Source organism: Scomber japonicus, chromosome 18 (assembly GCF_027409825.1).
Source record: "Scomber japonicus isolate fScoJap1 chromosome 18, fScoJap1.pri, whole genome shotgun sequence".
Classification (NCBI taxonomy): Eukaryota; Metazoa; Chordata; class Actinopteri; order Scombriformes; family Scombridae; genus Scomber; species Scomber japonicus.
The window spans coordinates 20,365,774-20,384,793 of record NC_070595.1 but is presented as its reverse complement, the minus strand read 5'-3'; positions in this window follow the sequence as shown (position 1 = coordinate 20,384,793).

Sequence of the window (19,020 nt, the reverse complement as noted above, 5' to 3'; positions counted from 1 at the left end):
GAGCCAGAAGATAAATTATACACACACATAAAAAATAAAGCATATGTATACACACACACATATACTGTATATTAGCTGTAGGTGTAGAGTCATTCATTTGCTGTATAGCCTGTATGGTTTTACTTCATTACCAATAGAAATGAAATATATAGGGGCCTGAGCCTATTGTATGATGCAGTAATGAATCTTTTATATATTTATTCAAGAATAGCAATGTGATCCTCATGGTACTTTCCATGTACCAAGCATGTGTCTATAATAGCACCTGTGGCTACTAAATCGGTGTTCGCTGTGCCACAAATGTTTTGTTTGGCGGTGCGTTGTCAGCAGTAGCTGGAGAATTCAGCAAACAAGTCAATCACAAGGAAAGTCACACACTGGGAGTCAGACGACATTAAGGAAATAATAGCATAACTTCCAGCAAAGAGGTGAGCTGACCTAGTTTCAGCAGTAGCCACACTGTGTCTCGGAGGACTCGATTCTCCTCCAGAGGAAGGTGACTTTGTCCTTGATGGAAGGCACCAGTTGCCTCTTCAGCACAACATGAGGTTTTCCTCCAGACAGTCTGATATGATGCCAAAACCAACTACAGGCTAGAGTCTGAAGATGCTTTCAGTAATGATCTGTAAAATTCAGTGGGAGAAGATAGATTCAGACTGAAGTAAAACTACAAATACCACAAGAGAAAAATGTCCTTTTGAAAGCAGCAGTAACTTTTTTTTTTTTTTGGATCACTTTAGGGGCAGCAGAAAGAATTTGTGAACACAACATTGACATATCACCACCTTTTAAGTTGACACAGCGAATTTGTTGGCAAACAATTGCTTATTTATACATCCAGGAGTTACGGAGCAACATTATCATTCATTTGGAATCCAATATTCACACTCTTTTAACTTTAATGTTTTTGGCCTCTACCAACTCCTGAGGGAAATATCTGATACTTTAGCTGTTAAATGTTCGATTATGTTCACCAGTAAGTAGTTAACTGTGTCTGTTTGCTGTTTGGTGTTAAGATGGTAGCATACAGGGGATTTTAAAGCATTTTCACTGCTAAAGCCAAACAGTCAAAGTCAACTAAAACAGTAACACTGCAGCCTGGACATAAGAATTTGGTTGGTGGTCTCTTTTTGACCCTCTTCAAAATCAAAAATACAAGAGTAAAAATGTAAGGAATGGATTTAATGACATTTTTATGTACACTTGGATTCACATTTTAAAAAGTCACCCTGAAACTATGTAAAATCTCCTAGTGACAGAAGTAATTTCACTTAAAGTCAATGGCCAGTACTAAAAGAAGAAGTTTGAAATCAAGAACCCATAGTTTTGAAAGTTATGGGTGATTTGTCATCAATTTAAACTGCCATGTGAGAACATACATAGCAACAGTAACAAAGGGGGAGAGGGCTTAATAAATGGTTAACAGAGTCTGGGATCTCTTGTTCATCCTCAGTGCACAAAGTAATGCAATTTATTGTTAAAATACAAGATGATAACATAGTTTTTTGTTAGTTGGCAACCTTACTGGGAAATAATTATTTTTATGCTGTTGGGTAATTCATGGAAATATTTCTCAGAGGAGATTTCATTTAAGAAATTCATAAGATTGAATTCTCAGAGGAGTCTGTGCGTCATGTTTCAAGCGTCATGTTTCAAGCTATCTTCAGATTTTCCATGTTTTTTTTGGTGTCTATTCTAAACAGCTGTTTAGATATTGAATCACTTGGCAAATGTAATTTCTAAATATCATTTGATGGCAGTTTATTTTAATAATTGACCAGACAAAAGCCTGTTCTGTAGTAGATCCTTAAGAATGACCTGCAGATTAATGAATAGAGCATGAGATAAGGAAATTATCCCTTGAATTCTATGGGCAGATAATGATTCTCATCTTTATCAGTGGTTTATCTTCTAAGGTCAAGATTAAAGTGAAAGTAACATTCACTTAGTTACTCGTTCACTCAGAACAGGTAAAAAACCCACAAACATAACACAGAAAAGATCAGGTAAGAAATCAAAGCTCATAAGGTTTATGCCAGTAAACAGGCGAGGGTCAGAACCAGGAAGTCAATCAGAGGAGGCAGAGAGTTACAGTCCAGGGTATCAGGCTTAAGTTAAAATAGAAATGTTGAGGAGGTGGGTAGAAAGTGTTGGAATGCTTAGAAAAATGCAAAAGACAATATGGCAAGGAAATAGAGGAGATGGACCTCTATATATGCTGAGGGACTAATGAGGCAATGAGCAGGTGGGGAAATGGGCAGGGAAAAGCAGGTGAAAGGAATGTGATGATAGCATGGCATGAAGGAGTGGCAGGATCTGAAAAGACAGAGGAATTAGTAACCATGAAAACAAATGAGTAGACTGAATGAATGAAGTACGAATACAAGGAGATCAAGAAGGATTCATGACAGATATGAACCCTCAGTGTCTCAATTAAGAATAGAGAGAGAAGAGAGAAAGAGAGGGAGAAAGAGCAGAGGTGGACACTGCTACATTACTCTGCTTTCAGGTCCCTAACGTATCCCTGAGAAATAGAAAACAACACAATTAAATTATGACACCTGACACCTAGACCTCACATCAGTGTGAATCATAATGGACTAACCGCTGAAAGTGAGATCCTGTCAGACGATTAATGTGATCACATACATTAGCGCCTTTCCAACATGACATTCTGATGGGGGTTTTTTTCTTTTCTTGACAAAGACCCCAGGTCAGACATGTATAGAAACTGTGCATAGCTGAAGGTTAAAACGGAAGAAAAAAATACAATGAACCAATATGTCTCCATGTGGTATCTATCAAGTCGTTGTCTCAGTACAAGAGCGTATCCTCAGCAGGTAGCCAATTGCTTACAAGCTGGAGGAGCCCTCTCTTTCCGTTTCTACTGTGCGCCCACTGTGTTTTCAGACCAACTAAAAAGCTATAAAAGCTTCTACAGAAAAATCTCTCCTTGACAAATGTGTTGCCGAGTTGAGATCTTATTTTCAAACAAAATTGCAATACTTTGATTTTGAGAAGTGTTTTCTGATATTTGCAATACAAATTAATAATGAGGCCAGTCTCTTCCAAAAGAAATACTGCAGCACACAGGAGGTCAACCTATTAATGTTTCCTGTAGCAGAAATATCTTGTATGGAATCAGTCAAGGAGGAACATTATAGTAAGCATGAAAAGTTGTAAGAGAGAAACATTTTGATGATTATCTTTTGCTTTTCCTTATATTCAGTCATATGATGCCAAATAATGTGGTGAGTGTTAAATAATAAGTAAACGTATGTAGAAACAGACCCTGTAAGCAAGAAGCATTGGTTTCATAAAACTCTGAATTCAACCCAAGTCGACGTTGGCTTGTGATGGATTGATATGATCATTTGCTCAACCGTGAGTTCACTGCTCCACTCTGCTAATATCATGACATTTTTTTTTTTTTTCGGGTAGTCAATCGAGTCAAGCTGGTACATTGTGAATGTTTTTCCAATACACAGCAAGGCAAAGTAAAGTAAGTAGTTTACCTGTTGGAGGTGTGCTGGTTGTCTGCAGCTCTTCATCAAACATCATCATCACTGTGGCTGTTTCTGCTTGTACTATTCCTCCCTGTATTATTTCCAACCGATCCGCACAAGAAAGAGCTCAAAATATCTTTATATGTTGTTGTGTCATTAAACACCAATAAGGACGCTCTGCTTATTCTGTGAGGAATATGTTTCATATCCTGTAAATTCTTTCACAATAAAAGTCTCTATTTAGTCACTTAAAAGCTGTCAATATGAAGCAATAAAGCAGGAAATGTTGGGTTAGCCTTGGCAATAACTTAAAAGGACTGATATGGCTGGCCCTTAGCAGGCCTCAAGAATGCTGGCCAATCAGAACAGTGTGGGCTCATTTGGAGGGGGGACTTTAAGAGACAGGACCTAAGACATGCCTCTTAAACTACAGAGGCTGAACAGAGGGTCTGCATAAAAGGGTCAGTATGGGATATATAAGGAGTTTTCTTTTTTAAACTGTGAATCATTTAAAGTTACTCTAGTAGCATAGGTAATTCAATCTTTCCCCTGTGGTGCTACTGCAAACCGGTACAGGTTTCCCACATAATGTAACCACTAACTTTAGTATTTTTGTCCTCAAACATGCTGTGACTGGTAATGAATTTTTTCATATGGGTGTGGGCAAAGAAGCTTACACGGTTTTACAAGCAGGGGTGCTACCAGAATTTCTGCCTCCTCTGACAAGATGTCACACTGGACCCCTCCACCCTGTTATCACATAACAGTAGAGTATCACCTCAACTGTCCCTCCACCTTGGGGTCCTATTAAGAATACTCGGTGCATTTTCTTGAGACCCACTACCAGCGCCACAAATTAAAAACACTTTCAACACCACTGAAAATAGCTGCCTGGAGCGGCGCCTCCCCACCAAGTGGTTGAAGGAGCCCTCAATCAAGTGATGGAGGGGAGTTGTGACCATGTATATTTTAATGTGTAACCAATCCAATACCTAATAAGTTTCGTTATTTGCTAATGGATTGCTGGCTGGCTTCACCAGCTGAGCTTCATCAGGTGCCACTTGTAGTTCAGCTAAAAAATAATTGGGCATGTAGTGTAAAATACTAGCTGGTTTTACACAAAAAGAAATAGCACCTTTTTATTTTACCAACATGTTATTTTTAGCCATTTCCTTGACACACAGAAATCCAGTTTTTTATGCATTTTTCTAGCTTTTAAAATAAGTCTTGAGGAGTGTTTGTCTTGATGGCTGGATTTTATACATATTATATAATATGACTGGGTCTCTAAATCACTGTCTTGTAGGATTAACTCCAAAGTTATCAGGCTAACTGCACACATACCCACATATGTGTTTTCAGTTATACTGGTGGATGAGATTTCTACACAGGTTGAGGTTAGACAGAGATGTGCTAGAAATGATGAGATCTCAGCAAACTCGCTATTATAGATTATGTAGTGTAGTATGTTGGCCTACCCTAAAACAGGTGTAATGGTTAAGTAAGGAAGTGTCAATCAAGCATGGCCTGTACATGCACACGCTGACCTGAGAAGATGTCTAATCAGCCAGTGTAAGTGAAAACCTATGGGGATGTTTAGGGTCTTCAATCATACTTCAAAAGCAGGCCCTGTATATCCACTATGCTACAAAGCTACTGAATAAAGACACATTGTTATGCACTGAGCATTAAAAAAAAGTTTGATATCAGATAAAGTATACTGCAGCTGGAATGCTTTCCTTGAGAAAAAATACATAAATTATAAACTTACTTTTGACAGCGTCTCCATTATGAGTTATTTCTTAGCCCAGTGTGAACCCACACCATCAGTTTAGCAGCAGTTCTTTGTTCCACCAAGTTCTCTTCTTATTCTCCTGCAAATACATTTTTGAGAGGGGTCATATTACAGTGCAGCCCTGCTTGGACATTTAGCTTTTTTCACTTCTGCAGTAGGTCAAACTAAAGACCAAGCACATCTCAGGACAGCACTGAAGAAACAAGCCAATACCATGAGTATAAATAATTTTTTTAGTTAACACATTTATTTACATCTCTCCAAATAAGGGAAAAAATAGTACATGGATATTTTGGATTCATTCTAGAGGAATTCTCAGTTTAATGAGAAGATACAAATAAACATAAAAATGACAGCAGCATTATTGTATCAACCTTTAATTGATTTAACAATTTTGCCACTATGAGGCAGCTGAGAATGGGGTTGTGTAGTTGTGGGCTGAAGGATCATTGATTCAAAGACGAGTTTCCACATTTTCAGCATTTTCAATAAATGTTGAACTTTGAGCTACAGTAGTAATTCTTTGTTTCCAAATGAGCACGAATCACATTTCAACACTAAAAACACACACAGTGCACACACGCACACCTAGCACATCACACCTACGCATTATTCCCACATTATAACAGTGGGTTCTTTGTTATCAACATGAGGCTCGATTCAAGCAGTAAATCCAAGTAATTCAGAGGCAGCAAAAAACAAGTGCAACACATTTAATTGCTGTATGGTATGGTGTCACTATAAGAAACCAGAATAATTTCTGTTATTTAAAGGCCCCCTCAAAGATGAAAATAACATGGCAGCAATAGAGAACAAAAAGGACATTGAAAGCAATATAGTTCTTGACATAGTGGCACTTTACAGAGTTCAATACAGGAATAAAGGGTTAGGGTTAGGGTTGGGCCTACTAATTATTCATTCTGTGATCTGAATAAAAGCATTTCTTTAAAGAAGTTATAGCCTCCTGCATCCTATAAGACTATAGGGAGCAGCCAACTCATAATGTTGTATATCCTTTCTTGTTAAATTTTATACAGTATTCTCCTCCCTGTAATCACCAGCAGCAAAATAGACGGTAGGTGTTATTTTACAGCTAAATACGCATTTTGGGACTTTTTATATATTATTATTATTGACCCAGTGTAAACCCTTTTATAACATTTTCCAAAACATTCAGTAGGTTAATTAACAAGTTTTTATTTATTTTTTTTTATTTTTTTTAAACAGCATCCACCATCAGGCCAGCACACCCAAATACTGAACTTATATACTTGAGGAAATTAGCAACATTACACTTTGCAAAATGTGTTTGTGTCAATAGTAAATTCTTACTCTACACAATAATTTCTTCATTTGTATTGTTTTTGCATTGAAGTGACTGACATCTGGATGGTCTTTAACCCTAAATGTGACAAGTTGTACTGAATGATAATAACAGGGATAACAAGGTTTGTTTGTTTTTTTGTTTTTTTACACACTATATAATTTCCACTGGAGCTGTTTTAGTGACAGAATCCATTACTCATCGGTTTAATGTGCTAAAGAGTCTCATTTTATTTTGTACAAACAATAGAAGAGACAAGACTACACAGGAAAAGAAAAGCAATCCTTTTGCTCCAGTGGTCCATGGTAGATAGACGATTCCTCCAGGTAGATTTTTTTTAGTTTAGCTGAGCTGCATTGATTTGGCAGCATCGGGTGGATGTCACACATGCACTGAACAATGCTCAATGACTTTGCTATCCTATTCCCATTTAAATTGCCTCTACGTTTCCTTTCTGACACCTGTTTAAATCAATGCCTTCCTCTGCAAGTCATGGGCTGAATGTACTAAGGCGCACACCAGCCGCCTCTCAAATCCGCTAAAATCAACACAATAATTGAAATATTTTCAAGCTGATTACACCGAAGCCCAGGGCTTGGCTGGTTGCTAAGAGTACGCTCCCTAGTTGCTAGGGGGAGTAAATCATCTTGCATTATTTGATTTTTGTTACTGATATGAAACTGCTAGTCCCTCGATTAAATGTCTCACAGTCAAACACCTAGGGGATGGACAGGAGAGAAAAAATAAAATAGTCACTGCAAACCTGTAAAATAGCATCTCTAACTTCTCTTTTCCATAGGGCTTCAACACAAATCTATCTGCTTGTTTATGTTTGTTCCTGCTGAAATAAACAGAGCTCAGGATCCACTCTCATTGAGGAAAAACAGAAAAGACAGCGAAATATCCAGAAATCCCATATCACACTCAGGTTTGGTAAGATCATGACTAATCTATCTGTCCCTCAAAACAGATTGCACAGTCGAAACCATGATTTTTTTTTTTTTAGCAGCAATCTCAGTGAGATTTGAGCCGACAATCTTATAAATAATAGTCAGTCAAATACAAAAAGGAAAACATTGACTGAATAACATACTGTCAAACAAGATTTGAAGATAAATCACCTTGACTTGCACATAGGAGTGTCACAATTTATCAAAGATCTTTTTTTCTTCTTCTTTGAAGCAGACATTTCAGTCAATATAATTAATATGGTTTTATATTTAGCAGGAATGTTTGCTTTAAGTATGAGTGAGGAACCTGCAATTTCCTCCCTAAAAGCATCTCAAGCTCTAATACGCTTATTTTGCTCCTTGAGCCTGAAAAGAAAAAGGGCCACAGTCTACTACACTACACTCTTGGATATGATACTCGCTGATTACAACTGGACCCTCACTTCATTACATTTAATATTAATACTGCATTGAGGAGGATTTTCTCCAAAGACTTGTCAGACATTGAGGGCTGCTCCAGCCGGCCTTGTCAAATGAGATCAGTGCTCACCATAATGGTGAGGTCAAGTGGAGGGGCAGCCTCTCAACTCCATAACAGCCTGACAGCGAGCATTATATTATGCTCTGTAAGTATAGAGCACATAGACATACGTAGTCCTACACATTACAAACTACAGATGCTGCTTGACGCATATCCAAGGTGTGCCATATCATTAAAAAAGTGTCAAAGTAATCCTCCAAATGGGTGTCAGTTGAATTACTTAATCTACTTATGCAACATTAGATTCTATCTATCAAAGGACTAAACTCCCGTGAAGAGAATACAAGCCATTTAACAATATTCCTTGACCCCGGCTATGAGCTGGTCCCTGATTTTGTCGTTCTGCAGCCAATAGAAAAAAGCTGGCTGACAGCTCCACTAATGGGAGGGTGAGCAGTGATCAGGGCCTGGCTGCTAAATAAACGCCTAACCACGGACCAGAGTCCCTTCATTAGCCGGCCGTCATGTCTGGCTCGCGGTTGGATCGATAAAGTGGTCTTCTTTTATTTACCAACTAGCACATTTCTAGGGGCTGAGTTGTCTTTAAACTGTGCCGCTGTTTAACTGCTTTATTCAGCCTCTGTATGAGACCATCTGGTCCCCTGTCCTGTAAGTCTCTTCTAAAGCCCAGGCCTGACAAGCAAGAGATATGTCAATGCAGTCCTCAGCACAAAGCAACATCTGCCATGCCTGACGCCCACTATTGTATGGCCATTTAATCTGTCCCCCTCCTCCCCTTAACGGCACACAACAGTTCCTGGTATTATGTTTTGCCACTCAATTAGCATTATCATCCCGCTGAAATAGAAGCCAATTTACCTTTAATGACGTGATTGTTAGATGAGTGACAGCAGTCGGTGCTGCCACTATCGCTAGATAAACGGAGGCCTGCCCCTGTTTTCCTGACTGGTCGTGCCGAGGGCTGGGAAGTCAGAGCCAGCCAATCACGATGGCCTGACTTCACCCCTTCACCACCAACATTGTTTCCTCCAGTTCATAGAGGCAGTGTGCTGGAAAATTGAGTCCAGATTCATTAGGTTTTCAGTGTGCCGCTCGAGTCAGTTAAATTGATACATTTCCTAACAAAATTGAAGTGCTTTTGTGGTGCCTGCGGATGGCTGGTGACCCCACTCGGCCCACTGAGCAGCCGAAGCAAGCTGATGGATCCATTAGACCGCTTAGACTGCTTATTCCTCTCTCTCCATCTCTGACTGACACTGTAAATCTGAACCAATTTCAGACTCTAATCACCATTACAAACCCCTTCCACTGTCCATTTGTTACTCTGCAATTCGAATACACTACCTAGATTGGTTCAGAAATACGAGTTTAGAGGGGCCCTCCTGCTTTCCCATGGTTAAATGGCTCATGACTGGTCCCTTTTCTCAGCTGAAGCAGAAAAGCAGTGGCTACTGGAGGAAAAGGGGAGGTGGGAGCGGAAATAACATCCAGTGAAACAAAGGGCCTTGAACAATTCCCAAAAGATAAACTGGAATTAAGAAATGTGATAGATAAATGAATAAATACCAGGGAAAAATAGAGAGTGTGAAATTCAGTGAGATGACAGACAGGCCTCAAGGCCACACTGCCGGCTGTGGTAGAAGGGTGTCCCTTGAATAACAATCACTGTTACACCTCCAAAACATTTCCTCATCCACTAGCCATTTTTACCCAAGCTTTTATCTGCTCAGTCAACCGCACAGCACTAGCGAAGCGGCTGGAGGATATTATTTCCCTGTTGGCCCCAGTCATAAAACTCTGCTTAATATGCACTCTATAATTTAAGAAACTTGAATTATAACCCGAATACACCTTGCTTTATATTATCTATCTAACCTTCAACTTTGTTCAACTTTGAATTAGTGACTCTGAACATTTACACATAACAGGTAAAAAAATGCACAAAAAAGTCTGAAAGTAAAGCCTCACATGCATTATTTATGCCCTTAAATCATAGCAGTTCAATTGAAGGGCTTATATTGAAAACCGGAGAGCTCACCCGTCAGTCTCTACATCTAATTAACTGCTGCACCTCATATCCTCTAAGTGCAGTGGAAACACATTTTAATTGATATTGAGATGTTTATGCCCTTAGAAAGTAATTAAGATTTTCAATTAATCCTGTCTTATTTCTGGACATCTTGGTTCTGTGTCCTTGAGCGTCCAGCGATTAATTCCCCAAACCTCCTCCAAATGAGGGAACTTCAATTACTTTGCACTGAATCGCAGCCCTGTGAGTGACCTCATCCGAGCCTGCATCATCATTTAAATTAAAGGCAATACAAACCCAATTAAATCATATAAGGGTAGTGAAATCACCTCTGCAGTATGTAACTGAATAGCTGTTTCGTAGATCCCACATAGGTGCTGCGGAACCGGGGAGTATCTTAAACGTCTCCTGAGGGTCAGAGGCGGTTGGTGGGTATAAAAACCAGCTGCTTTGAACTTATCAATAGCTCTACAGCAATCAATTAAAGCATCTTTTTAACAGAAATTTGTGTTCCCCTTGGGATCAGAGAAGCAGTATGCGCCGTTTACGCTGACCTCTTCCCACTCCCACGCGTCTACATTTGCTTCTTTACTAGATTACTGGACATCCTCACATGCACCACAATATATTTTTTTTGCTTAGACGATACAAAAAAAAAAAAAAAAGGCGATAAAGACTTTATCAATCAACTCAAAAACATTTGTCTCCTCTTCCCAGATACAACCCTCACTGATATGGGTAAAAGGTAAGGCCTGATATGAAAACATAATCCATCTTGTACAGTATTTTTACACCATTGGAATTACATCTCCCCAAACCTCAAATGTGTGCATACAATATGACAACACTCTGACTGTCCAAACCTCTATTGTCACGCCAAGAATAAATAATAATTTCTCCTTGCTGCCCTTGCAGTGCTGTTTTGCTCACACATAGAATCACCTGCCCATCTAGGCAACAAAAAGCCTGCTTGGGGATTATGGTGACATAATCTTAGCAGTGGCCTGTGAGTCGGGGGCTGAATGGGTTTGAACCCTCTATGCCATGCTGAGATAACATTTGTCACCGGGGTTCCTGGGCGCCCTATTCATAGATTAGTGGACTGTCGCCTTTTCAGAATGTGAAATGGCTTTGGCACTGCTGCATGTTTATTTTCAAAAACCTGTGCCTCCGAGGATGAGGAGAGCATCTTGTCCTTTTCTTGAGAGCAACCACCGCTTGGCCTCACACAAGCACATGGAAATCAGCGGCCTGTGTTGTCTATGTGAATGGGTGAGGACGGCTGAGGAGTACAGTTACAGCATCTTGTTGTTGCTCAGTGGTTCTCATGAGATGATACATGATCTGTCTGAAATGTAAAGTGTTAACGCTGCATGTGTTTCTAAGCTAAACCAGCCTGAGTTTTCTTTTGTTTGTCTTTTCTTTTTCTTTTTGCTCTTTAAACCCAGAACCACTGTTAATGTGAAAAAGAATCAATAAAACTCAAAGCTCTGTTAAAGAAATAGTTTGACATTTTGGGAAATACTCTGAATTTCTTTCTTGTTGAGAATTAAATGATTAGATTAGATTAGATTGATTCCACTCTCATCTCCCTCCTTCAAAAATGAAGCTACAGCGTGTGGCCTGTTAGCTTAGCTTAGCAAAAAGACTGGAAATAAGGGGATATCCACCTACAAGCACTTCTAAGGCTCACTAATTAAAATGTTATGGGTTTGTTTGTGTAGAGAGTGTAGAAAGTAGGGTTGTCACGATACTAAAATTTCAAACTCAATCGATACCCAGGAAAATATTCGATACTCGATATCATTTTCGATACTGCAGGGATGAAAAATGACAAATACTTAAAAGGCATAAAAAATATTTTTATTAACATGAAAAACTAAAAAAAAAGTTTTTTCAATCTCAACATGGAACATGCTTTATCAGCAGAATCGCAGATGCTAGTTAAATAATCAGAAAATGAAAAAAAAAACAACAATAAAAAAACAAGACAATCATGTTTTGTTTTCACTTCACATAAATGTAAAATAAATAACCCAAATATGACAATATTTTAAGGTTGTCTGAGATATTATTCTTTGGCTGTGCTTGCTTCTTCTGTTTAGTTGCAAGTTGAGTTTTCTCTGCTTCACCCTGCAACTGTAAGAGAAAACAACACATTTGAGTAACGTTAGCTAGCCGCGGCTAATGGCTAATAAAAAAACAACCAACATTAATTGAGCCGCAAGCTAAACGCAGGTAGCGCTGCCTATTAGTGTGCTAGCCAACATTAATGCGGGCCACTGGCCACGCTAACATCAGTAATAAGTTTAATACATACAGTTAAATGATGAACGGGAGCTTTACTAACCTGTCCGAAATCATCATAAAGGCCAGGGTGTTGGTCCTTCAGATGTTTGGCTAGTTGTGTTGCTCAACTTCGTTGCCACTGCTTTACAGCACTGTTTGCACACAGGCTTCCGGTTTCCCTTCTTCTTTTGCCTCGTATGCAAAATATTTCCAAACAAGGCTTTTGCCTTTTTCATTTTCGACCAAGACTGGCTGGTCTAGCCCTCCTGCAGCCACACTGGCCATACTGTAGCAGCAGAAATGTGCCGGACGCTGTCTTACCTGCTGCACTGCCTGTCGAGGGTGCGCGCACTGTAGTATCGATACCTTGACAAATTAGTATCGTATCCGGATATGCCATTTGAGTACCGATACTTTTCGGAGTATCGATATTTTTGACAACCCTAGTAGAAAGTGTAGAAAAAAGGAATTCGACTATTTGGCTGCGACCAATAACTTCCCTGCCGGTTGTATGGCAACCAGTGTCCAGTCAAGGAATAACCACATGTAAAATGTCAAATTAATGTTTTTACACTTTTGTACGGATTAAACATCAAAGATAGCATCTTAATGAATGAGATGGAGGTGATTTTGTTACTGTTGCACACTTCTGTTCTTCTTCTTTATGCTAAGCGATGCTAAACTAAGATAAATGTCTCATAACTACGGCTTCATATTTAGCATACAAACATGGAAAAAGTGGTACTGAAAGCGTATTTCCCAAAACATCAAACTATTTCTTTAAGGAAAGAACGTCACATTTTCTAGGTGTCAACTGGTATCAAGTCAGGGTGAGCCGTGAGTGATTGGTTATTTCTTTATTTCTTTATTTATTGAAATTCATTCAGAACAGAAGATTTTGGGACGTTCACCGCCGCAAACATCTCCTGCTGTCCCTTTCTGAAATCCACAGTGTAGGCTATTATTTGAGCACGCTTCAAGGGATCTTTAATCAGCCCAAGCGGTCCCCACAGTTAGCATTTATAGAGAATCTTTGCATCACAAAAGGGTGGGATGTGTAAATGAGATGTGACATTTTATTTGTGCGGGGCTATGCAGCAAATAAATAAATATCAGGCCATGACAGACAGAGACTGCTGGGAAAATCTCCTCTACATTGCACTCGCTGGTTAACTGTCACACCATTAAATTGTCTTTCACGTTGACATGTTGCCTTCCGATTGGTTAGCAGATGTAAAAAGAGGGAACACTTGCCAAACAGTTTCCAAGAGCATGAAATTGATATTGTGAATCATATGTGACAGTGACTCTTCTGCCCTATAATTGATCTACATTAAGGCTACAAGGCTACAGCCTGTGATTGGAAAGCAGGGCACATCATGAGGCTCTGTGTATCCCCGGCTGGCAGCCAGAGGAGTTTATTCTTGCACTGGAAAGATTACATCTTCAATTTTACCTGGGGTGTATAGACCTCAGTGGGCCAGGAGATATCTCTCTATAAGTGGGACCTTACTTATTGCTCTTTCAAGTGGTAGATCTATCCATTCACTCTAATTAAATTGAGCTTTTTAATCTGGTTCTTCTAATCCAGAGTCAAGTGTGTTGGGACTTGGATGATGTGATTTGAAAGGGAATACTCTTGATTCACTGAAACACTGTTATCTCTTCTCCACTATTGAAATAAATTTGAAAATGAGGTTTGTGCACTTAAGCACCTCACACTCAGATGACCTGAGCCGGGTGCTTTGGCGTACAATGTGTTCCAAGTAAAGCAGAAGGATATAATGGAAAGTAAAAAGCCCTCAATCAGCACCTGACATCTTTTTCTAACTGAAATGAAATTACAGGAGAGGGGGGTAAAAACAACAGATCTCAGAGGGGCTTGTAAATTACATCGCTTTTAAAAATGCATTTAGTCATTAATTTTGCCAAACAAAACATCGCCTTATCGTGTTGAATCATATGTGCCAGATTTTCGACAAATAAAAAAAAAAATTGAAATTCCTGGCCGGCCAGTGAAATGCAGTGCCAAATCCTTCAGGGAGAGTGTTGGGGGGGTTGAAAAAACAACAAATTAAATAAAGTAAATAAATAAATAAATCAGTTGGATCTGTATGTCGAAGATGACCTCTCCTGCAATCCCAGAGTCCATCTGGCTAAAGGTAAGCCCTCCATCTCAAAAGCAGCAAAGCATCCACCCTCCACTATATAACCTCTCTGCTGAGGGAATTCATGCAGTTTGGTCTTTAAGATCCAGATCAGGACGAGGCTTGATAAAGCTTGTTCTAGCTGGGTATCCAGAGATAGGGGTCTTACCTATGAGTCATTTTCAGCATGATCACCCTTATCTGTGTTGAGCTGGGCTCCCCCGGCTACTCTGAGGCCCTGTGTTTAACCCTGGCCCTCACACGGCTTCACCATACAAAAAAAAAAAAATACAAAAAAACCCCACTCTCAGCCAACGATGCTTGTTTGTCAGGGATTAAAGGTATTTTCCCTGCCTCTGTCACAGCATCCTTATTTGGCAACAGCAGCCCTCTAATTCAGGTCATGGTGCCACCGCGCTCATCGACAAACTGCAGGACATTTTCCAAGTACACTGGCTGACGTAAACCTGTGCAAACCAAGTTGGACAAATATTAGTGATGCCAACTGCCCCAGTGAGGAAAATAAAATGATACAAATTGAAAAATAAAAACTTTAATGGTAGATATTCAGCCCTGATATCTGTTAAAAAATCATGAGACTGACAAAAAAAAATGGGGTAGAGATCAAAGCTGTGGGAGAAATTTTGCAGGGATATGAGTGAAAAGAAAGGAACAATGAATATATTTTAGGCAATTACCTCAGAGAGCAGAGTTCCATAATTTATGTCTGCCAAGATAAAAGTAATCCACAACACAGAAACTAAAGAGCTGATCTCATAATGGATATTTTAATCAAGTCCCTCGAAAAGAAAGAAGAGCCTATTAAATTCCAATTTTAATTTATGAATAAAGAAATGATTTTGCACCTCAGTGAAATTACCAAAGGCATCCTGCAAGATGTTGTGCTGGATTACACATTAAACTTTTAAAAAATACTCAAATTACTTTGTGAAGAAAGTCTACAATTTAAACATATTTTTATAAAGAAATATTTGTTGACCCATCCTGTAACATTCTGCTATCGCTATAATGCAAGAAGGAATTGAATGATGACGTGCAGCTTGTTTTCCAAAAAGGGTTTTCATCAATATTTCATGGAGGTTTAAGGCACTCAATAAGGCCTGCTATAGGGTGAAGTGTTGTCTCTATGGTAACAATACATCTAGTATATTTACATCTCTGCCTCGTGGGAACATGCATACAAGGAGAGACAACCATCCCAAAAGGAATATCACAGTAAACTAATCATGAATCTCTGACACCAGCATCTCTCACGCCAGTATATCCCAATGTGAAAAGCTCTCCTGCAGACTAATTGCCAATGTTAGCTGCGCCGTGCACATCCGCTGAGACATCACTCAACATGTCTCCACCACTTTATTAACATTTACGATAACAAAGAATCATCACATCAGTTGTTGTTTTTTTTTTGCACACTCATCCGGAAAAGTCAACAGGGGATCTCATCTTAAGCCTTGATTTGGATAACATACAACACCAATTCAGCCACCCCGATTTCATCTATTTAGGCTAACATACATTACTGCTCAAATAGCCTAAATGGATGTCTTAAACAGCAGCTTGTAAACAAACATCAGCATGCAGGGGGTGGGAATGGTCTTTGCTACAAGAGCAAAGCACGACACTCTGGGGGGTTGTGGATGGAATCTCTCCATAGTGACAGGATGTGATCAGAGACGTCCCTGCTGAAATCTATCCAGGTTACATGATACCCGCAGCAGAGGAGACTGAATTTTGAAAAAAATAAATAAAATAAAAAGAAACTATGTTGCTGTTGACCTCAAATGCATGTACCCAACAAAAACAAAAAAAAAGCAATTCTGGCAAAGACGTGAGAAAGGCAAGACCTTAGAGAAAAGGAGGAAGAGGGTAGAAAAAGAGAGGTAGGAATAAAATATATTTGTGAGTGTGCTGGTGTGTATTTGTCCATGTAAAAGGCAAAGAAGGAGAAATAAATGGGGAGATGGGGCTAAAAAGAAGGGGAAATGACAGAAGAGGGGGAAGGAAGTATTGGGGTCACACTGATGGGTGCTGAATTATGCTGTGAATTGAATGAACTCATCTTTAAAAGACTACTGTGTATTTCCCCCTTTATTGAGAGAATAGCCATATTAACATCCTGTTCTCTTTGTGAAGTCAAAGCCATATCCGATGATGATTGGGTTTGGGAAACGCTCTGATGGAAAAATAGAGCCCATTGCATCCACATCACCATCTCACACCACATTGGCATATGCGGCTCACTGCTTCCCACTTTTGGCCAAAATTGAAGAGCTTGCACAGAGGAAAATAAATAGATGGTTGAATAGCAATGGCCTCTGCCACTGAACCTTTTATCAGTGGGAATCTAACAGCCGTGCCGTTTCAGAATTTCAGTTTAGCTTCCGATTACGGTATGTCCCGGCATTTTATTCCCTACATCTCTATGCTTCATAGCCTTCAAACACTTCTCGGTAACTGCCTATTATCCAACAGTTCCACTCCACTGACCCTGCCAATAAAACTTTTCATATCCTTATAAATGAACTCAATTGCCGCGTTCTAAACATTTACACTGCACTAACAGATCATCTCCACACCTTGGAATTGGCTAAATTCCCTTTTCCTTATGAATATATAGGAGGAGATTAGAGATATGATAGCTTTTCAGATTGCTGCACCCAGTGAAATTAGTTTAGTGAGCATTTACAGACTAAATTGGAACCATTAAATAGCGGATTGAATTGATGGCACATTCATTGTCTCTCCATCGGTATCACTGTAAAATCAATTAGCCGTCACTTTTCCATTCTCAATAAAGTATGATTGTCAGCTACGGATGAATAAAGAAGACCCTGACAGCCACTCAGACCAGAACACCATGTGAAAACAAATCTGTGTGTAGGCCAGGAGCTGGCAAATGTGATCAGTAATTGAGCAAAAAGGCACAATTGTCTTCATCAAAAGGCCACTATGCATAAGATGGCCCATTAGTTTAAAAATTTACCACATCAAAGTGATGTTGAGCCCACGAAAAGCTGCAACAACTGTTTCACTGCAAAAATAAGTAAAGAATGCTTATTGATTTTTTATTATTCATGCAGAAATGTTCATTATTTTCTTTTATTGTAAATACAACACTGATTATGTGAAAACAGTCTTTTATATGTAAGACAGATTTGCAACACTGACATGTTGCCAAGTCGCTAAAATGGCCAGAACTGAACACACACTGAGCATCGTTCATAATTTTCAAATGAATAAAGTATGATATTGGCTTACACCCATAGAACAATGAAAAAGATCACATCATAGATATACACAAATTTATAAACATAAAATGCTGCTTTTCTATCATGTGCGATTCCACTTCTCCTTTTCTCTCTCAATAAGCAGAATATCATTTCGTTGATCAAACGGTTTGTTTGTAAAATGCTTTCATTGCCAGTCAGCTGTTCAGTTCTGTTTGCAAATCAAACCGCATTATGTCTGTCAATTTGCCAGAGGCACTGCTAAGTGTCCTCTGAGATCAAGACTTTCATCTAATTTTTCCTTCTAATGAAATCAAATAGGGTCTCCCAATATCCCTCATCACAAAGCTTTGTGCAATATCTGCAATGAGAGCCTCTGCTCCGACAGCTGAAGTCCCCCCTCTTTATTTATTTTTTCTATGCAGAGTAACATACGAACATGCATATGAAATTACCAGAGGCAGCAGCATCACATATGCTATTACGCCATAGATGGCACAATGAAACAATGCCAGTTTTTCATTAAACCATTTTGTTGACTTGATAGAACAGCTGAAGCACTTTTTTTTCTGGATATGCCAGCAGATTAAAACAATGTGGCCGTCACGATGCATGGACCGGGAACGCTGTAACTTTTAAAACCTGCCAAAAAATACTTGCCAGCATTACTGAAGATGCAATGTTGCCATTACTCCTCAATTTCTGCATAGAATTCGCAAGTTTCAACACATTTTTACTACATGACATCCCATTATATAAAAAGTGGAGCTGCGATAATGTTCGAGTTTGTTGGGTTAAAGCATAAAAATAAAAAAAATGCCAACATCAGATGTTCAATCAAAAATCTCATTCCTGCAATTTGCTGCAAATAAACATGAGAAAATGTGTTTCACCAAAGCCAATGTAAATCCAAACCTTTTCATTCCCAGTAATCCCAGTAAGGCCTCTCAGTGTCCTAAAGGAAATGATTATATGCAGCTAAAATGCAAGCTATGGTGGGCGGATGATTAAAAAAAAAAAAAAAAAAAAATTGTATGTGCCACAGCATTTACAGGTACAGGTATTAAATTCACTGTCAGGGCCACATTGCTCTAATTTCTAAAAAATTAATGAATCCTCATCTCCATACTGCAATTACTCTGGTGTGCTTTGTACTGGCAGAGGACGGGTTATCTCCACACAAAGTAAAAGGGCTTTAGGATTCTCAGATGAAAGGTGAGATGGAAA